The sequence below is a fragment of the Lissotriton vulgaris genome, chromosome 4_1 (assembly GCF_964263255.1).
Source record: "Lissotriton vulgaris chromosome 4_1, aLisVul1.2, whole genome shotgun sequence".
Taxonomy (NCBI): domain Eukaryota; kingdom Metazoa; phylum Chordata; class Amphibia; order Caudata; family Salamandridae; genus Lissotriton; species Lissotriton vulgaris.
Genome location: NC_141691.1, coordinates 1,345,470,093 through 1,345,492,790, shown reverse-complemented (window position 1 = coordinate 1,345,492,790; position 22,698 = coordinate 1,345,470,093).

Below are 22,698 nucleotides of genomic sequence, written 5' to 3'. Positions count from 1 at the left end.
TTGACTGGGATGGTGCCCTCTTTTAAAATAATCTTATGCGTTTACCCCTTCAACTCCCCAAGAACCCCTCCAAAAATATCATCCATCTCACTCAAAACTTCTTCAGTGGAGGCATAAGCCAAGCACAAAACTTGACCAGCATGGGGATCGATGACAAGGTGACGGTCAAATTGATGGCCCCAACCCAGGATAGGAGGACTATCCTCTGCAACGTAAACTTTACCCACCACTTGTCTAGACTTAAAAATAATGGTTGGAATGAAAAAAGTGGAGAGTCTCTGAAAGGGGCGAGGCTGATGTAATTAAGGGTGTGGCTTAAAACACCTAAGCTAAAAATCTGTGTTTAGCATAGTGTCCTGCCCGACTAGTATTTGGCCTCTTCTGTAATTGCATCCATAAGTTTAATACAACACATAACTATACACCTACAACAAACCAGCACTATTGGTGTTTTCAATGGTTATTAGTTACTTAAGATAAATAAGCAACAATTACAGCTTTGTTGTCTATAATATTGAAAATGCTTCAGTTCTGACATGATTAGACAGTGTAAAAACGATAACGAGTCTCTTTGAAGTTACCTCAAATTCAGTGAAGGGTGGTACTGCTGCAGAAATAAGATTTTTTTCACCTTGAGGGATAGGGCCAAAATGGAGAGCCTGATAGGGATCCATCTCAGGGCCTGCTTTTAAGAACTGTTGTGGCAGGACCTGATCCATTGAAAGCCCTGGTTATAGAACTTTAAAGCATTCACAACTGATTAAATCAATTGTGCCTTTATCTTCACTTACCTACTATGAATGCAGTGCCACCTTTCTCTTATTATAACCCTTCCCTTGGTGACTGTCTGTCGGTGATCACAAACACCATGTGTGTATCAACAATCATCCAGCTAAGCTCACTTTCTACCCTTCAGTCAAATGTTTCGCACTCTTTTCTATGTGTCGATTCCTGCTCTGTACATCTCGTTTGCTGTTGAGGTTCCATTTCTATATCTCTTAAAGTGCGCCGGCAACCCTCATACTCTTCTGTTTTCAGCATCATCTTGTCCTAATTCGCAGCCAAGTATCATTTAGGAGTTTGAAGATGAAATCCTCTAAATCTGTGCACCAGGCACAACACTCGTTCTCTCAGCTGGCCTGAGCGTCCGTTTCCTCTTGTGTCACCCTGAGCCTTCTCACGCTTCTTGCTGGTGCTGCACCACCACAGAATCCTCTTTATTTGTGCCCCCAAGCAGGGCCGGACTGGCCATAGTGGGCACTGGGCAATTCCCCGGTGGGCCGGTTTTAGGCCCCTCGTGGGGCATTTATTTTACCTGGGTCTGGCAATATCGGCCCCCTGTAACAAAATCAGTCGAAACCGGCCCAGCAAACAGCTCTACCGCACCCCCTCCTCCCCACCAGGGGGGCCCGCCGAGCAGTTTGCAGGTCCGGGTTTGGTTTCCAGTATGGGCCCTGCCCCCAAGCCACCTCAAACGCTTCTCATTTCACCTCTTTACCCCACTAGTTCACCACAGTTCTTTCCTCACTTCAATGGGCCTGTGTGCTGCACCCACCATACAGTGCTGTGATCACTATCTGGAAGTCTTTTCCAATGCAATCAATGGGCCCACTATCATATTGCAGGATCTGGCTAGTCATCTGTCCACGAGAACTGGCCTTCGGCTCTCCTGGACCTCTGCTGGTCCAGTGGGCACCTGTGGTGGGGTTGCAAGGCAGGCTATAATCTTAATTTCCATAATCGAGCCAGAGCAAAGCAGTGGCACATCTCACTTCATTGCACTCAAAGTAAAACCCCCACTTTTGCTGAGGCTGGAGTTGGGATAGTAAATCTGACCCCTCCAAAGTCCAACAATTTCTCTACTGTTGCTCACGTTGGAATGGGAGGAGTACGTATATCCCTTCCAAAGTCCAGCACTTTTCCTGCACTCACTGTGGCAAAACTGTCTCTGACGCCCTCCAATATCCAACACTTTTTGTATTTTTTTTTTACACTTTTAAATAGCACGAACTCGACCTGAAGGTATCAAAGGCTTTACATGAACAGTTGCTTTACAGATGGACACATTTAGTTTTCAGGCATGGGGAGATTAATTGATTCTCCCAGAATCACAGGATGCTTGAGACTCCTGCCAAGACTCGAACCTGGATCCCCAGCTTCAAGGTCAGACACTTTGGCTGTTATGCCGCAACCTCTCTCCGGATTACGATTTAGCAATGATAAGGCAGTACAGTTTGGTGTTGATTAAGATGCCCTGTATCCCACAGCTACTTCAGCACATGTTTTCTGCTCCCCTGAGTTTTACCTTTCAGTTCTTCATGTAGTAGGTCCTATGTAGGATTTTATATTGCACTAGCCTAAATGTTGATCTGATGTAAACCTCCCAGTCTTCCTGCTCCAGTTCATCCATGTCTCCTTCCCAGTGTGGTTTTGGTGCTCTAGGTGCCTTTGTGTTTTAGACATTAAAATTACGTATGTGTGGTACACAGCGTTCTTTGTCATTTGTGTATCCATGAGACTCATTACCAGTGGAGAGTCCTCCACTATCAGTGAGCTGCCTCCTTCAAGCTGGCAGAGTCTGTGTTTAGTTTATAGGCATCTAAATATACAGGTATCACCTAATACCTATTCTGATTGCAGAGTTGAGGATGCAGAGATCTGCCCCCTTCCAAAGACGCCTGCCTCTCCCAAAGAAAAATATCAGACATATGTTCTTTTTTTCGGATTTTGTAAGGGCCATAGTTGTTTGACTAATAGGAGCTATATGTTGCTTCTAAGCACTGATGTGTACAGGTAGGCAAAGTAAGGAAACACGGTGTGTTTGTCGTGTGTTGGCTTGCCAGAAAGTTGCCATCTCCAAAGGTGTGCGCCTATGTGTGGGTGCCTGCGCATGCTCAATTCTGCAGCACAACCAGAACCTCCCAGTATACATGGTCCTGTGAGATTGCTAGGAAGTGACTTGCTATGCAAGCTGAATTGCACCATTTGCTGCACACCAAGAGACGTGGTGTTTGAGACCCACAACGAGGATGTTGCCTCAAAATGGTTAATCAAAACCTAGTTGTTGCACTGTACTCTATGATGACAAGTTAAGAAGTACCCCTGAATCTTAGAGACACTGTGAGGACTGAGGTTTGGGATTTTTCAGGAAAGAACATTGGACTCATTAAATAAGTTGAGCCTGTCCGTATACAGGTAAAGCTAAATGCAAAACATCCCAGAACATCACAGTATAATATGACCGCTGAAAGAATTGCATGAATAACTCCAGCAATCAAGACAATGATTCAACAAGGCATTTTGAAAGAAATTTTTGGGAGTCCACGTAACTCACCCATGTAACTCTCGATACGCTAGTCTCTGTCCTATGGATGTACTGCTTACTACCCTTGAGAGACTTGTGAAACTGATGTGAATTATTGCTGTACGATCTTGCGCATACCTTTTGTTTACGCGCAGTCTACTGAAGGTTTCTCCGAGATATAGGTCTCTGCAGTTACGCATATGACATTCAGCGTAAGCCCTGATACATGAGTCTCTTTTTCGGGGATATCCTGTAATATGCTGAAATTATTCCCAATTTCGAGAGACTCGTGTAAATTGATGCGAAGTAGTACAACTCCGCACATTTTGTTTTTAAATTTGTTGAAGGGTTCTTGGATATGGCGGTTTCTGTACACTTTAGAAAAACATGTTTTTTTCCCTCTTTCTTTCATGTTTTATAGAGCGGTGCTTCACTCTATTCCCTGAGCCACTGCCAGGTGGGGTGAGGCTTTCACTCCTTACAAGCTATGGTAAGATGTGCTTCTGTTCGTTTTGGCATATAAATTATATATCCAAAGATGGTATATTCATTACACTACTTTCATGAGTGTTTATAGTCAGCATTCTTAGCTAGACTTAGTCTAAGGTCTATACTTATTAGACTTGGCTTAAATGTGAGGTTGGTTGTATGAGGCCAGTCTGTTTGACATGTAACCCTCTTGTGTTCTGACCTTTTAGTGAACGACATAAGCTGTAAGTTAAAGACAAGACGCTTCACTTGGATACCGCAGGTGACCTCTGTACTTGTCTGTTACACTTGTCTTTTAGTTGTCACTTATCATTTATTTTATGTATGCAGTAGCATGTAATTGTTGTTAAGGTCTTGATGAAAGCAAGGACAATTGTGTCCCCTGGTTGCTGAAACATGTCGACCCAGTTCCACATCTAGACAGTATATTTTTTAAACTGTCTTTAACAATTTTTTAATATTGGCGGAGTGAGCATCATCCGAATAAAGATGGTTCTGTGCTCCCTCATCCAATTTTAATACACATATTTTCATTATTTTCCACACCTTTTTTGCACTGCACTTCCCCAGTCACACCACATTTTGACCATTCACCAGCCCGGAGGAGTGGTCTACCATACCATTGTCTGCTCAGTGAAAGAGACCTTTTTACATCCTGGTCTCTTTCAGACTGAGTAATACATACCTGCATGGATGGTTTGAAAAAAATCCCAAATAATGAAGGGCGGTTCCGAGTGGTGACTGATGGGTGTCTCTGACCATCTATTCAGGTTGTCATTGTATACCACGTTTTACAGGTCAGTTCTAGAGGTCCCCTGTTTTCTGTCTGTACTTTATACACTGTAAATCCTTACCTCTCTTTTTTTCCCCTCATAGACCCTCTGGCACTTCTTTGTTGTTCTGTATTCGGGGGGGTTGTGTCCAGAGCCAGGTCTTTAAATATTCCCCTGGGTCCTACCTCACCGTAGTGTTTTTTGTTGTTCTAATATATACACAAAAGGAAAGAAATCTCGAGTGTAGTTGCCAAGTTTGTTGAAGATGGGAAATAATTGGACATGTGACCTAAAATTCTCGAAGGTTCTTTTGGTGGGTATAATTGGGCATTGCACTTTAGCTTTTGTCAGATTCTCCTTTAGACTCAAAGCATTACAGACCTCCTTGCGACCTTTCTGTTGTGTGGTTTCATGCTATATAATTAACTCTACCTTTGAGAACGTTTACAGAAGTTCTAATTTGCTCCTACCCTTTTCTGCTTCCCTGGCTTAGTAGGGTTTCCCTGATTCCCAGTTAGAACAGGGTTTAGTAGATCTCTATAGATGACCTCATGTATAGGAAAGAGGATCGAAACTTTCAATCTACTCACCAGACTTTATTTCTCATTCTTTGTATAGCAGCTACTGAATTCCTCATTTGCTTTCTGTTATTGAGGATAATTTTTTTTTTTTTAAACCTTTATTTTGTAAAAAAAGAGGTACAGTTACAGACCTACAACCACGGAGGCTGGTCAGTAGCAATCAATACCAATAGCACAATAATACACTGCTCATCAGCCGACAACCCGAGGGCCCGGCAGCGATAACGCACGATAGTATAGAGAGCCTGTGGCGATAGGAGGATAAATAAAAGGTTTCACATTTTATATTTTATAAATAAACAGAAAGAAATACACAAAAAAAAGAGTTCGAGGCGGATACTATACATTGTAGTGGCTGTCTCATACGGTAGGGGAAGCCGATCTATTAGTGAGCAATGCTATAAAGGAGGAGAGATCTTGAAGAGAGGGGGGGCCGAGAGCGAACCAATAAATCCTACACAAAAGGAATCAAATAACCTGAAACGCACAGTCAAGGCGATTGAGGAATGTCGGAAGCTTCTATAAAAGGGGGAGTGCAGATCTCTCCTCGGTATGAATTCCATTGACCCCATATCCTTCCCCACTTCTTGGGCCTACCACGGGAGACATATACAATTTTTTCTCTGAACATGCACCAGTCCATGTTTTCTTTCCAAGTTGAGACTAAAGGTGCCCTCTGAGATCCCCACAATTGGGCAATGTCCCTTTTCGCGATCATGTTGCCGAGGGTGACCCATTGAGTCTGAGCAACACTGCAATCATTCGGCTCCCAGATGTCCAACAAACAGCGTCTGGCCTCAGGCACTAACTCAATACCCGTCACCTCACCTATCACCGCATGCACTTGATTCCAGAAAACCACCACCTCGGGGCACTCCCATATAATGTGAAGGAAGGTAGCAAGCATACCACAACCACGCCTACACAGCCCATCCGCAGAATAACCCATACACATCAATCGTGGACCCGTGACATAGACACGGTGCAGAATCTTTAATTGCACCACCCGGAGACGCGCCGGAATCGCGACCTCTTTGGGGGAGGATATCGCAGCCTGCCAGTCTTCATCGTCCAACTCCAGTCCATCGCCAGTCCAAGCCCCACGAAGCTGTACAAGGAGGTCTGAACGGTCATTAATGAGTGTTTTGTAGATGAGAGATATAGTGCTATCAGGGACGTACCCGTCAAGCACTCTATCTTCCAGGGGAGAGGACTCCGGAATAGTAGTCCCAGCTGGGAAGACCGACTCAAGTGCGTGGCGGACCTGGATATATCGGAAATATTCCCTATCACTCAATTTGTATTCCTGTTTTAGTTAGTCGAAAGTCTTAACTCTGTCCTTGACCCAGAGATCGCCCACTTTACTGATACCAATAAGGTCCCATCTATCGAATCCCTTCGTTGACCATAGACTACCCAGTCTCTCCGCAGCATATAGGGGAGTTGCTCTAGTCAGCTTGTCCGTCCACCCCGTAGCCGCAGTTGCACTACCCCATACTCGTACCGCCACCCCAGTGGGGCCCGTCAGATTCTTCCTGGCAGCTCTAGAATAGAGCGCCCTATTATAGTCGCCCCCGGGTAGCTGCCACCTATCCATCTCGAATGCGGGATTTGGAACAGGACCGTACATAGCATGGTTGACCACACTCAGTTGGGATGCCCAGTAGTAGCGCTTGATATCAGGCAACGCTATACCACCATCATACCAGGGCAAAGTCAATTTTGCCAATGCTATGCGAGGTCGCCCGCCCCATACCAGCTTCCTCTGGAGGCACTCAATTTCACGAAAATAGCTGGCAGGCACCAGATCGAGTGTATTTTGGATGGCATACAGGAATCGAGGGAGAGACATCCTCTTAAAGAGGGCCGCTCTCCCCAAGGGGGACAACGGCAAGCCACACCACGCCGCGACATCCGATCTAAGCCGGGCAAGCGGAGGCAGCAAATTTCGCTCGTAGCGTACTGTGGGGTCCAAGGATATGTAGATCCCCAAGTACTTAAAGCCGACACTCGAGACGGGTATCGGGCAAATGCGGAGCAGAGAAGGCAATTCTCCTGTGAGAGGGTAGATACAGGACTTGGCCCAATTGATGACCAAGCCGGAATTTTTCCCAAAGGAACTCAAGACGTCAAACAGGACTCCCAGTGACTTGCGGGGAGAGGTGAGGTACAACAAGATATCGTCCGCGTACAACGATATACGATCCTCGAAGTCAGGGAACCATCGGTTGTCCTTGAGCGAGAGTTCCCATCGGAGCCACGCGGCAAGGGGTTCAAGGGCAAGTGCAAAGAGAAGTGGCGACAAAGGGCATCAATGCCGCGTGCCGCGTCCGAGAACAAAGGGTTCCGAGGCCCTGCCGTTGACCACCACCTGGGCCAGCGGTTGCTCATACAGAAGCCTGACCCACCCGATGAAATTAGGGCTAAAGCCAAATTTAGCAAGGGCCGCCCACAGATATGGCCATTCCACCATGTCGAAGGCCATCGAGGCATCGAGTGAAACCAAGATGGCCGGCTCACCAAGAGACCCCGCCCTTGCTAAGACGCTGTGAAGACGGCGAAGATTAAGTGCGGTGTTTCGATGGAGGATGAATCCAGATTGGGGTACCAAGTCGCTAATCACCGTAATCAGCCGGTTCGCCAAAAGCTTCGCTAGGATCTTGGGCTCCACATTCAGAAGCAAAATCGGCCGGTACGATGAACATTGTTCGCGGGGGTTTTCCATCTTTATGGATGACCACAATGGACGCCAGTCTCTGATCCCGGGGAAGGGATCCGAGATCTCGCGATGCCGAAAACATCCGACGAAGATGCAGCGCCATTTTGTCAGGGCACAGCTTGTACAGCTCAACCGGGATGCATTCGGGCCTGAGGCCTTCCCCGAGCGAAGAGAGCGGATAGCGAGCGCTATTTCATTGGTGGAAAATTCCGCCTCCATAAGCTCCTTGTCCGATTCCGACAGGCTAGGCAACGCAATATCTCGAAGCAACAAATGCGAGTCCTCCTCCGTCCTATCCGAGACCGGCGCATAAACCTTCTGAAAGTGCTGGGCAAAGACCTCAACTATCTCAACCGGGTCCACCACTCGCGTACCATCCACTTTTTCAGCAACAGGCACTACCCGATTCAATCTATCTCTTTTGTCCAACCAAGCAATCAACTTTCCCGCTTTATCACCAACATCATACAAACGCCCCGGTTGCTCACGATTCATTGCCTTGGCCGCGTCAGTCACCAGAGCTCTATAGTCAGACTGTTTAAGGGCCAAAGAATGTATTCCCTCGGGTGTAGCCCCAGACTCCATCCTCTCCTCCAACCCGGTGATTTCGTTTTCCAGACCCACCACTTCCGCATTCTTACGCTCCCTCTCGCTAGCAATCAAGGACAGAGTCTGACCACGAATCACAGTCTTATAAGCCTCCCACAAGGAGATGGGGGAGGACACCGATCCCTCATTCTCGGCAAAGTAGTAATCCATACACTTAACCACCTCTGTTCTAATTTTAGGGTTACGAAGGTGCCAGGGGTTAATCGTAGCAACCCGACCCCCGGCCCCCAACTGTACGTCAATAGTGAGCCAGAGTGGGGAGTGGTCCGAGATCCCCCTAGCTAAATGCCTAATTTCCCTTACAGAGACCATCTGCACCGCTGGTATGAGGATATAATCGAGCCTCGAGAGACTCCCATGAGCTCCCGAGTAGAAGGTATACTGGAACTGTCCGGGGTGCAGTTGCCTCCAACAATCCACTAGACCCAGCGTGTCCAAAAAGTTGCCCAACCATAGTTGCGATGTCGGGAGAAGTCTGGGGGTGCTACGATCTTCCTCACCACTGACAACCGAATTAAAGTCGCCACCCACAACCAACATGCCCTCAGGGGACCCCAGGACCACCCTACCCAAATCAGAAAATGTAGTGGACTGTAGGCCGGGCGGGACATACACAGACAAAATGGAGATCGTCTTCCCCTCCCATCGGCCCGTAATAGCCGCATATAGGCCTCTATCATCCAGCACGGTGTCATCTATCTCCAGGGGGAGGGAGTTCCTGACTAGGACGCCCGCCCCCCTCGACCCAGTTGTGAATCCAGAATGAGCCGCCAGGCGGTAGCCCCGTCTATTCAGTGCATGGCACGTGTTTCCTATTAGATGTGTCTCCTGGAGTAAAGCTATATCTGGGGAGCAGCGCTTCAAGTATTGCAAAACTATCCCCCGCTTTATCCTATCGCCCAGACCATTGACGTTCCAGCTCAGCACCCTCAGCCCCCTACCCCCATCCCAGAAATAAACACATTGCCCCCCGCCAAGAAACAGGCACAAAAGATAAGATATGCAACAAAGCGCAGCCTTGACACAAACAAGAAATTAAAGACCCCCCACCACCCCCAAGAGAACCCCCAAAACACCCCCCCCCCACCCTGCACCCCTGTGGTAGAGCAAAAAGCCACCCCAACTTGCAGTGTGCCTGTCGCCCCATTGAACTAACCGACAAGAAGAAAAAAAAAGTCCCCAGAGGAGGAAGAGTCCCGATTCCCTCCACCCCGGGTATTCACACTATATATACAGAACAGTCATAGAGCCACTGCCATAAGCCCATAAAGTTGGCTCGCCTGTGCAGACTCACTACTCCTGCTCTTCCAGGCCGCCTTCAGCGCCCCTCGATCTTTCTGGGCTGGTACGATGTGTCGGCAGAGTGTCAAGCCAGTCACTGACCACCTCAGGGCGGTCAAAAAAGAGCACACGTTCCTCATATTCAATCCGCAGGCGGGCCGGAAAAAGCTTGGCGTATTTCAATCCCATGTCCCTGAGTCGCCTTTTCACCCCCGTGAAGCCCATGCGTTGTTTCTGCACAACCTGTGTAAAGTCCGGATAGAAACTGATTGACGCATTTTCAAATTTAGTGGGACCATTGGTGCGTGATGCTTGAAGGATAGCGTCTCTGTCCCGGAAATTAAAAATCCTGGCCTCGGAGTGGCCCCCAAGTGGGCTTCCCGCCGGGGACTCTGTGGGCACGCTCCACCGTGAAAAAGTTTGGTGCCAAGTGATTTAGAACAAGGTCCTCCACCAGAAGATCTGTAGATAAGTCTGCGGAGTTCTCCGGAACACCTACAATGCGGACGTTTTTGCGTCTGGCCCGGCTCTCGAAATCATCCAGCCGACGGGCAAACAAGTCATTAGACGTTCGGAGATTGCAGACTTCGGTCTGGAGGTCCGAGACATCCGTAGTAAGGCTCGCGGTCTTGATGTCCAGGGACTTGACCCGCTCATTGGTTTTCCCCTAGTCCGTCCTGATAAGATTGACTTCGATCGCCACCGTGTCTATCTTAGCAGCCAGGGTTTCGTACTGCTTGCCCATAGATGTCTGAACACTTGCGATGGCGCCCATAACGTCCTTCAATGTCGGCTCCTCAGTTGCAGGAGAGACATCTCCAGTCTCCTCGAAGACTTTACTCACTCCGCCAGGGGATCCTTTCGGGCGGGTAAAGTGATCTTTGGTATGGGATTGGGCAACCCCCCCTCGGTATGTGCCTCTGGTTGCACGCTTCTCGGTATCCGCCTTGCCCGCCATGATGGGCGACGAGCTCTGACGGAACCTTTGGGATCTGGTCAGAATGGTTCCCTTCGCAGCAACTTGTAGAGGCGAGGGGACGAGGGCAGAAAACAAGCGTAGGGCTGGCAGCAAGAATCAGGTCAGCCGTGTCGACCGGCAGCAAGTCGCCGTCAACAATGACCAGGAGTGAAACCGAAAGTACCACAGGGGCAGTGGACGTGTCGCACCAGCCGTTGTTGTTCAATTGCCACCTGGGTACCTCGCGCTGCCATCGAACAGGGAGAAGACCATCATGTTTCTTCCTCCCACCCACCGCCGCTTCCATTGAGAAGTCAGCATCGAGCTTGCGGACCAAATCAAAGGAGCCAATCCACTCCGCTAACCAAAAAGGGAGAAGACCCTCGTGTTCCTGTCTCCCACCCGCCGCTGCTTCCAAATTGAAGCAAGCACTCCACTCCCAGAACCTTAACAGAAATGGAGTAAACACAATCCCCCCAAAAAGGAACAATCGTGCCCTCACGACCCTGATCCAGGACCCGTGAAGGCGTTCGTATTGTAAACAGGCAGTGATTTAAAACAGTCCTGATGATGATCCCGTTTCATTAGGAGCAATAGGGATCAAAACGTTGACGCTTTAAAAACAGTGTGACATGTAACTCATTGTACATATTAAGTTGTATACACTGTTGGTTGAGATTTGCGGAATTGTTTACTTAATTCGCAAGCCACTCTCTGGCTCCAAAGAAATTTCTACTTGCCTGTAAAACCTTTTTCTTTCCACTTACCCCTTCCATTAAATCTATGGTTTTTCTATGTTCTTGGGATAGGTACAGGATTGTGCCCTATCTAAATGTTCGTATTTGACCCCCTCCAGGTCAATTAATCTTTTGTTATTTCTGAAAATAAAATACTCCTCGCCCGGCTGGGTTTGAAGGAAAATATAGCACTTATTGTGGTCTATATTGCCATCTTTCCTTTTTATTGCAACTCCTTAGGACCCTTTTTCCTTTTAGTAAGATGGGCAAGGACCAGCATGAGGAAGACTGCACCCTTGAGAACTAGTGAGACAAGGTCTAAGGTGACAGGCAGAAAAATTACAAGGTTCAAAAAGAGCTTTAAGAACATGACAAAGTGGACAAGGATTACAGCTAGGTAGACCAGACTCAGGAAAACTTATAGAAACAAACCTTGGGCCAAGAGGGCCAGCTGTAAAGGCATCAGAAGGCTCTGGCTAGGCACGCCAGGAGGAACATGAGGACAAGGAAGACCAGGACCAAATGGGCCAAAGGCTGCAGCATCAGGAGCTGGAAAACCAGGGGGACCAGGAGAAACAGTAACAGAAGGAGCACAACTATGAAGACCAGGACCAGGATGACCAGAGCCAGACCAAATCCAGACACCACCTCTGCTTGTCCAGACTCCTACTTGCACAAATCTCATGGTTGCAGAAAACCAGATCCAGCAGTCAAACATTCACTTACATTGCTCCTAAAGTGTGGAACGACCTGCTGCTACTCATAAGAGATGCCTCCTCACTTTCTGATTTCTGCAAGAAGTTGAAGACCTGGCTTTTCGAGTAGTCCCACTAGGCCCTAGGTTCACCATGACTTACACCTAGTCAGCATCAGGATACGCTCTCAGGTGATAAGGCACTGTACAAATCTGCATAACATAACATGAATGAGGAGAACTATGGGCAGGATGCCCATGGGGTTAGGACCAAAACGACCACAGGGACCAGGACTAGAGGAACCAACTGCATCAGGACTAAGATCAGGTGGAAAAAGACCATAAGGCCAGAACTATGTGGACAAGGACTTTAGGCAGGAGGGCCAGGAAAACCATTGAAAATGGGCCCAAAACCAGAAAGATGGTTAGGAGAAAGAGGAGGGTCAGAACTGGCAAGACCAGATAGGAAACAGCCAGGATGCTCATTGCCAGGATAACCAGGGATAGAAAAGACTATAGTCAAAGAAGAAGGATCATATGGAGCATGTCTAGGATAACCTAGGCCAGTGGGACCACCTGGACCCTGAATATAGGGCCAACAGGTAAGAGCCAAAAGGATAAGAAGGACCAGGAGAATGACGACTAGGGTCCTAGGAGGACCAAGGGGAGCTGGAGGGCTAGGAAAACCAGAAGTAGATCAGGACCAAGATAAGCAGGAGGGACGAGGAGCAGTGGGTCACAGGGACTATGGGCTCTGTGGAGAATTTTCTGGAGATTCGGAGGTCCAGCACCAGCACAACCAAGTCCACAAGGACTGGGAGGCAGGACTAGCGTGACAAAATGAACGAGCCTTCCGAACAAGGACCAACAGGATTAGGAAGACCGGGACAAAAAGGACTATGAATATGGGAATGGGTCCTGTGATTCAGAATAATGCTACAAGGAGGTCAAAGACTAGGGGGACTAGGACCAAGTGAACACAATGAGGACCATGACCATCAGTCCCAGATCGTGGAGGATAAGGACAAGCAGTACAAGTCGGGCAGTATTAGAGGTACCCAAAGAACCAGAGCCAACTCTAATAGGACGAGGAAGACCGTAGACTGATGGACAAGGACCAGGTCCATGATGAGCTGGTCCAGGAAAACGAGTAGGAACTGTGCCTTGTTGACACGGATGAACATGCCAAAAAGGATGAGAGCTAAGAAGACCTGTGAGACCAGGTCCAGTCCGACTAAATAAAGTCAGAGAACAAGGGCTAAAAGGACTAGGAAATGGAGCATGAAGGCCAGGGTTAGGTTGACAAGCACTAGGGTGATGAGGACTTGAACCGGGAAGGACAGAACAAGTCAGACTAGAACAAGGGGGTTAGGAGTGGCAAGACAACCAGGGAACTAGTACTAGGGGGAAAAGGCACAGGGCCAGGCCAAGTAAAATGCAGAGAACCAGAACTAGGTGATCCAAAAGGAACAGGATCAGGAGAACTAGTACCAAGTGGACAAAGTCAATAGGAAATAGGGCCAGAAGGACCAGTGCAAGAGGGCCAAGGGCAGGAGAGAAATGGGAAACTGAAACAAGTAACAAAGGATATGGGTTAGGTGGACAGTGGCAAGGACCATGAGAACCTAGACCACCATGAGCTTGCACCACCAAGGCCAGGCCAGAAGGACTAGGTCTTGGAAAACTAATATTGGGGACAGGCACATCAGAATGACAAGGGAAAAGGACTACAAAGAGCAGAACCAGGAGCACCAGACAAGGATGAGCAGAAGAGTCAGGACCAGGAGAACCAGAACCAAGAGGCAGGTTGAGGATGAGAAGGCCCAGGAGGACCAGGACAACAAAGGACTAAGAGGCAGGAAAGGGAGATTGAGATAAGCAGGGCCTGGTGACCCAGAGTCAGAGTTGACAAGTACATTGATGACTAGGGGGCACAAGGACCAAAGCAACCATGGGGACTAGGATTAGTTGAACCATGGAACCCAGAAGGATCATAATTATGTGGACATGGATGATGAGGGCCAGGGCAAGGTGCACAAAAATCGGGAAAAAAGAGAATGGAAATACGAGGAGGGCTTAATCTAGGAAGTCCAATGCTATGAGGAATTAGGAGAAACAACACCACAAGGAGAAGGCCAGAAACAGTCTCACCCAGGAGGACCACGGCATGGACCAGGCGGACCAATCTTATAGCGATCAGAGCCAGGATAAGCTATAGGAGGAACATGAGGATTAAGAAGAGCACAACGAGGACCTGAGGGATCAGTGCTAGGGGTTCCAAGAGGACCAAGGCCAGTTGAAAAAACACCAATGGCACCAGGACCAGGTAAACAAAGACCAGAGGGATCAGCACACTTATTAGGCTGTGTGAGTAGGTGGAGCACGAGATGCCGATATCTCCCTTTTACCGGGCGGACAACCCAAAGCCTTTAAATCAATTTTTTAGCCAAAGCCACTAACTCACTTAGCCTTAAAATACGACACTTGAAACTATTCCATGAATGCTATAGAGTTGGCCCAAACACTCAATCAAGATACCTTTAAATCCTATTAGGTGTATTTTGCAATATAATTGGCCCAATAGAGTCCAAAATGTTTTATTTGGAACAATATTTCCACAGTGTCTGCTGGACTTAGCCCTTCTAGCAGGTTCACCCCTAAACTTTTTGCTTATGAATGGGAATTGGTGGTCGTGATTTTTGGTTTCTGCGCACTTTACCACTGTGTCCCAGTGTAAAGTGTGTGCGTGTAGTGAGCCTGCCCTCCCATAGGAATGCATGGGGAATGTATGTGTCCCTGGTAGTTCCTGATGAGTGGGGAGTGCAGGTGCGAGTTTGGTATGTGCGGACTCGTGTGATTGAATGCTGCGAAATGATGTATGCGGCTTGATTGTGTCTGGTGTGGAAGTGCCACTTCTAGAAGTTGGCATGTTTGTGTAATTTGTTTCTGGCTTGTGATTGGCTGGAGCTGGCTGGTGAGCCTGGCTTCATGAGCCATGATGGGTCTGCCCCGGTGGTGAGTGTTGAGATTAGCATGAGTGATGTGATGGAGGAGTACACCTGGGACCTGAATAGGGCTGGGCTTTTCCCACACAATGCTGGCTCCGCCCCCTGTGGTGCGTCTAAAGACCCTAGCATGCCTAGTGAATGGAAAGGGTGGCTGAGGAAAACAAAGTGCTCCAAAACCAGCTGCGACTGGTTTTTACCCCACCCTGCACCCTGAGACAAAGGGATTTACTGTATAAAAAGAGGCTGTGACCTCTTACAAAAGATTCTCTTCTTGAATCCTTTCCAGTGGGGGGCTGCTGCTGCTGCTGGGTGCCAGGAGGACCGCCACTGGGGATTGCCTCCCTGCCTAGGAGGAACATGTGAGCTGGCTCTGGGCCCAGCCTTGCCCACTCCACATCCTGAAGGACTTCTTGCTGTAACTTGCCCTGAACTTCTGGGCATCAAGCGCCTGGGAGCGCTTTATTTCCCTTGCAGTGCCTGGGGGCTCTCTGCAGCGTAGCGCTGCTGGGGAAGAGTGAGAGGATTCCCCCTCTGGCTGCTGATTTACGGTGCGGGTGCCCACCCCGCTTATCTGCCATTTTTGTTCCCCATGCGCTTTATTTGGCCCCTAGCACTTGAGAGCGCTTGATTTTGCCCTAGCGCTTGGGAGCGCTTTCTGTTCGTAGCCGGTGCCCAGCCGGCATTTTCCCCGCAAGATTGCAAGTGTGGAATCCCTAGCGAGTGCCCACCTTACCAGGAACCTTGTGCCCGTGTGTTTTGAACCTTGACGGGGTTGTGAGGCGCTGTCCCGCCTCCACACCCCAGGGCCACGCTGCTATTGGTTGCAGCGCGACCTGGAAGTGCCCAGCCTGACCCGGAACCAGAGGTGACGAGCAGGAGGCAGCAGGAGCCTACCCCGCGCTCCTGCACTGCCCGGAGTGCCCCAGCGGAGGAACAGCCGCCAGCGAGGCACCGACGAAGAAGGTGCCCGCCCACGGCACCAGTCAAGCCCGCCCTCTGGCAGGAGAAGCAGAATCCGGCCGCTGCACAGAGGAGTCAGCAGGACTCCGCAAGCCCGGTGAGTGGGGCCCGGGGTCCGTTCCCATCGAGGAGGGGGTCGCGGCACATTGCCGGTGCCCGCCCCTCCCCTTCAGCGTGAGGGTCTTGGTTCCTGTCCCGAGCCCAAGAGAGGCTCCAAGGTGTGGAGCCTATTTGTTTTAAGAGCCTGAGAGGCTCAAGGGCATTAATAGTTCGAGACGCAGAGGCTCAAGGCGGCATCCCTTCTTTAGAGCCCAAGGCTCTTGGGGACATTTATTTGGTGTTGAGTCCCCCGAGAGGGACTCCAACGTGTTGGCCCCATTGTCTCCACAGCTGCCCAGCACTTAGTGGGAAGCTGCTCCGTTTAGGCCCCTTGACATTTTACGACACAGGGCGTCCTAGCCCCTAAAAGGCCAAATTGGCCTAGGGACAGTCACAGGTGGTGGCTTATGTGATTGGTGCGCGAATGTGTTCCTGCCTAATGTGATTTCTGCGCAATTGTGTTTTTCCTGCACCTCTGAATGTGTTTCTATGCATCATGTGTTATGCTTTTATTCCTATACCCCTACATGTATTGTGATACTTAAGTGGTTGTTCTTCCTAGTACAGGTGTTGCTAGTGAGGTCCTGGTTCCCTGAGTAATATTCTCCTAAGGTGGTTAGGGTTGCGTAGGTGGTACTTATCTGTTACCAGTGATTACTGGTTGTGTGCTCCATTTTCTATTTTGTGCTACAGTGGTTTTATATTCTATGTTCTAAGTGCTAATTCTAAACAAGTATCCTAGTGCTAAAAGTGCCTATTCCTGACAGTGGTCCATGTGGCCCTGTCCTGTACATATATCCCCTGTAAATTCTGCCCGTGCCTGTTGGCACATTGTAAAGTGTGTGTTTTTATCTAATGTGTTTGGTACAATACAAAGGCTATTTTTATATATAGCCTTGTGTGGAGTTTCCTTTGTGGTGGGCCTTGGGTGTTGTTGCTGGGTGCGCGCGCAAACGCTTAACTTACATAGCCTCCGAGTTTAGCCTTACTGCTCGTGTCACGCTACCAAGGGGGTGAGCAGGGGTTATCTTGGCGTGTAACTCCCTTGCCCTGACTTAGAGTGGTGGTCTCTGACTGACTTTGGCGCGAGCCTTGGCCAGCTGGAGATCCCATTTCTAACAGTGTCTATTGGTGGAACCTCAAGCCCCATCTAATCAGGCTCTCAGCAAATTAAGAATGTAATGAGTCAGACACATCCCTTAAGTTCAGAAATCTGACTGCACCTTTATATGTGCAGATGGGCAGTTGTTTTTCACGTTAAAAGTAGACCTTCCATGTCATAACTACATTGTAGCTCCTCACCAAGGTCGCTGATCAAAACTGCAATACTTGTATATCAGTGCCTGTTCTTCATTTTAACTGGTGTAGTTCAGCACTGATGAGAGAAACAAGGCCCCTTTATAGTAAAGGGCCTCGTTTGACTTCTTTAAAAGGATGAAGGGCCTCCAAAACATACAAAGAAGGAGCCGAGTTGAGGCAGCCACACACAACAGGTGTGCGAACTCCCAGGTGAAGGTGCACAAATGCATCCCAGACTACATAATAGGGCACCTTCATCAGTGCTTAATTTGAGCCGGTGGTCGCAAGTGGTGCCCACCGGCAATAATTTTTAGGGATCGCCATTTATTTGATCTCATCAGACTTTCACCCTAAGCAAGAGAGAAAAACACAAAAGGGGGAAGGAAAGAGGAAGAGAAAGAAGGAAAAGCAGTGACAAAGGGTGAAAGCAGGGACGAAAAAGAACCCGTGAGGGTGAGGCGAAGCACCAGGAAATGTCTGGTGGTGGATGAAAGGGATATGAGGTGGAATCAAGTCTACACAGCTTTGGTATTCAGCACCCCTGACTTTGTAGAGCCAGCCACAGGCTTCAGAGCAAAGCTAACTTTGGGCCCTGGCATCTATTGTTTCTCACATAAAATACGGATTTTCATGGATGTGCACAAAGCGCTGGTGCATTAGTAGGTAAGTCAGGCACAAATTACATACTGCTGTCAATAATATTTAACAGATGCAATGTATTTCTTATACTGGTTACTCTAATATCCACTGTTATTTCAACTATTTTGTGCATCTTTTCTACACTTTCTTTTTCCATTTTAAGCAAATATTTTCTCCACAATTATACGATAGTGTGTATTAAATACGTAAGTTTCATGTAGTAGTATGATAAAATAACTGATATTAGTACTTTCTTTGTGGCTGGTTTGTGCATGAATAATAATGAAATCACTGGTTGGACATGTTGATTGAAGGTGTGATGTGTGCCTGCAGCTGTCACACATGTGATCTATTGCTCTTATATTGGATGATCTGCCTGTCTGCACAGTTCTCAGCGCACTTCCTCCGGCAGGAAACGGCGGTGGTTGATCATTGATTATTGCATTGTCTGTGTGCTTGGTTTCACTCGGCTGCTCTGGAAGTATGAGAAATGGCACAATCAGTGGAACGATGCCAGGGCTTGGGGGCATCCAGACGCAAAGCTTCGCCACCAAGCTGAGCCATTCCCAGGACTCACAGTGCCACCCCCAGGTTATATTAAAGGTGTCATTATAGTTACCTTTGACAGATCCCAGCATCAAGCAAATGATTGTGGAAGTGGGCACATCTTTACTGAGGGGCATTAGAGTTGGCAGTAAAAAGCTTCCATAGCATCCATAACAGGAAGTGTGTACGTTCTAAAGCAAAAAGGCTGTATCAGGGCACAGTACACAACCATGTGCCTGTGTTTGTGCAATTGTACTGTCCAAAACAGTGAAATCTTAAAGATTTTGGGGGACCTCGGCAAAACATATTTGGGGGCCCTTGTGATGCCAAACCATACTAATTTATATGATAAACATTAACAGGGTCACATAAAAACAGTATGAATATGTTTTGCTTGAGATCCCAAAAATTGTTAAAATGACACTGGGTGGAGAGGCAGAGTCCAGAAGCATAGGTAGTCAGCAGGGCCGGACTGGCCGAAGCGGGCATCGGGCATTTTGGCGGGAGGTTGGAAGGGTGGGGGCCGTTTTTTCAGCAGCGGGGCTAGTTCTGTTACTGATGGCCGGTTTTGCAGCGGCACTGCAATATTGACCCCAGTAACAAAAGCAGCAGTGCACACTTACTATCCCGCCCCCATCCCCCTCCTCTGGGGCTGGTCCGCCAAATTGCCAGAGCTTTAGGTTCCCAGTCCGGCATGGGAGAGGGGTTTTGATAGAGAGAAAGGACAGACAGAGGTAAAATAGAGAGAAAATCAACTTTCCCATGAGGCCCCTGGAAGGAGGGGGCACTGGACAATTGCCTATTTTTCTCATGCCTTGAAATGCATCTGGCCAAAGTGCATACACTTAACTCTGAATTTATTCGAGTTAGTCAATGAGCATCGGGCAGCACTGCTCGGTAACAGTGCACTGTCGGCAGCCTGTGTCCTAACTTGTAGATATTCTGATATATATATATAAATAAATAAATATATATATATATATACATATATATATATATATATAAATTCAATTTTTCTCCTTGCAGAGAGGTTTGTTCCTCGTGCACTCCCGTGTGATCAATAAAGTTCCAACCACACTGGTTTTAAGTCGATTATAAGTTTTTATTCAGCAAACCAGCAACACCTTACGCGTTTCGGTCTCTACGGAGACCTTGCTCACAGGTTAACTGAGTCGACATTATTTTGACATTTAAATAAAGTAAAGAGAGTTTTTTTTAGAAGTTATATCACTTCCTGTATCTCGCACAGGTATTATGGGACATGTAGTTTACAATAACTAATGTTTCCATGATCAACAATTCAATGTATTTGTTCAGTTTTGTATCATAATTAGCATTAGTTGCAAACAATATTTAAACGATGATTAAGCCCTCCAGTGGGCATTTCAAAATTTCCAGTGTGTCCATGCCCAATATTAGCACACATTTATATACATTTGTGAAATTTAATTCCAGGAATTAAAGCAATTTGACCACTATGTTAAACAAAAATAATAAAGCCCTCTAGTGGGCATGAACGCTCAGCACAATTTAGGCCCATAAGTCTCTAAAATATCAGTGCTGATTTAGTCATATCAAAGTTATTCTAACATGTCCTAGATAAGGGAAAAATAAAGAGTGAAGGTTTCATGTAAGAACAAATAAGTGCAAATTAAAATGAGGCAGGGTAGGTATCAGTTGTTTCTGATGAATGTTTAGATACAGTTTTAATACAATTTCAAAGGTGGCAATGTAGTTCTTCGTCCTGATTATGCCCATAGGGGCTCAGAGTTCGAAAGTTCATAATATGTTTGGATTCTTTTTGTCTCATCACTTTCTCACGGTCTCCACCTCTTTGATTAGGTCCAACACTTTCAATTCCATAGAAGATCAGAGCTTTCCAATCTCCTTTATGTTCCTTCTCCATATGTTTGGCCATGGCGTTGCTGCGGTCCGAGTTAATAGTAGCTCGAACATGCTCCAAAATGCGAAGTTTCAGTTCTTTTTTGGTGCTTCCGATGTACTTTAAGGAGCACGGACATTCTAAGGCATATATGACAAATTGTGTTTTGCAATTGATTAGTTGCTCAATCTTCCAAGTTTTTTTATTTGCCATCTTTATTTCCTTGGTTGTTTTGGCAATGCAACAAACTTTACATCCAGAACATTTATAAAATCCTCTGGGTCTCCGCCATACTTCTGGTTTCTTTTGTTCTTGAAAATGACTATAGATAAGTTTGTCTTTCAAATTTTTTGCCCTTCGGTAAGTCACATTTGGATGATCTCCCACAATTTCAGCCACTTTAGGGTCCATATGTAGAATATGCCAATTTTTTCTGAGGATTTTGGTGATTGCTTGGTTGGCCGTTGAGTGTGTGGTGATGAAGCAAATTTTGTCTTCTTCCTCATCATCTGATTTTTGTTTATCTCTGAGCAAATCAGTTCTTTTTATGCTGGAGGAGCGATTTAAAGCTGTCTGAATCCATGCTGGATTGTATTTTCTTTTCTCAAATCTTTTCTTGGCAAGATTTTTGTGTTTATGCCAGTCATCTTCGTTGGAACAGATCCTCTTTATTCGGAGAAATTCTCCGTATGGAATATTCTGTATTAGGCTTGGTTGGTGAAAGCTCTGAGCATGTAAAACCGCATTTGTTGTGGTGCTCTTGCGATGTAAAGTTGTGTGTAAAACATTGTCTTTCACAAAGATCTCCGTGTCTAGAAACACAACCCTTGAATCACTGATTGTGTACGTGAAGTTTAAACCAAAATTTGAATTGTTTAGAATTTTAAAGTAAGATGAAATCTATCGTCAATCTAAAGGCACAGCGATGGGCTTTTCTTTTAGTCCATCATACGCATGCCTTACAATGGGGCAATGGGAGAAAACATGGGCATGGAGATCAGAAAATGATGAAGCGGTACAAAAAACCATAGCGTGGTTAAGATACATAGATGATTTGCTGCTAATCTGGGAGGGAACAAATGAAGAATTCGAAACCTACTTTAAAATTCTAAACAATTCAAATTTTGGTTTAAACTTAACGTACACAATCAGTGATTCAAGGGTTGTGTTTCTAGACACGGAGATCTTTGTGAAAGACAATGTTTTACACACAACATTACATCGCAAGAGCACCGCAACAAATGCGGTTTTACATGCTCAGAGCTTTCACCAACCAAGCCTAATACAGAATATTCCATACGGAGAATTTCTCCGAATAAAGAGGATCTGTTCCAACGAAGATGACTGGCATAAACACAAAAATCTTGCCAAGAAAAGATTTGAGAAAAGAAAATACAATCCAGCATGGATTCAGACAGCTTTAAATCGCTCCTCCAGCATAAAAAGAACTGATTTGCTCAGAGATAAACAAAAATCAGATGATGAGGAAGAAGACAAAATTTGCTTCATCACCACACACTCAACGGCCAACCAAGCAATCACCAAAATCCTCAGAAAAAATTGGCATATTCTACATATGGACCCTAAAGTGGCTGAAATTGTGGGAGATCATCCAAATGTGACTTACCGAAGGGCAAAAAATTTGAAAGACAAACTTATCTATAGTCATTTTCAAGAACAAAAGAAACCAGAAGTATGGCGGAGACCCAGAGGATTTTATAAATGTTCTGGATGTAAAGTTTGTTGCATTGCCAAAACAACCAAGGAAATAAAGATGGCAAATAAAAAAACTTGGAAGATTGAGCAACTAATCAATTGCAAAACACAATTCGTCATATATGCCTTAGAATGTCCGTGCTCCTTAAAGTACATCGGAAGCACCAAAAAAGAACTGAAACTTCGCATTTTGGAGCATGTTCGAGCTACTATTAACTCGGACCGCAGCAACGCCATGGCCAAACATATGGAGAAGGAACATAAAGGAGATTGGAAAGCTCTGATCTTCTATGGAATTGAAAGTGTTGGACCTAATCAAAGAGGTGGAGACCGTGAGAAAGTGATGAGACAAAAAGAATCCAAACATATTATGAACTTTCGAACTCTGAGCCCCTATGGGCATA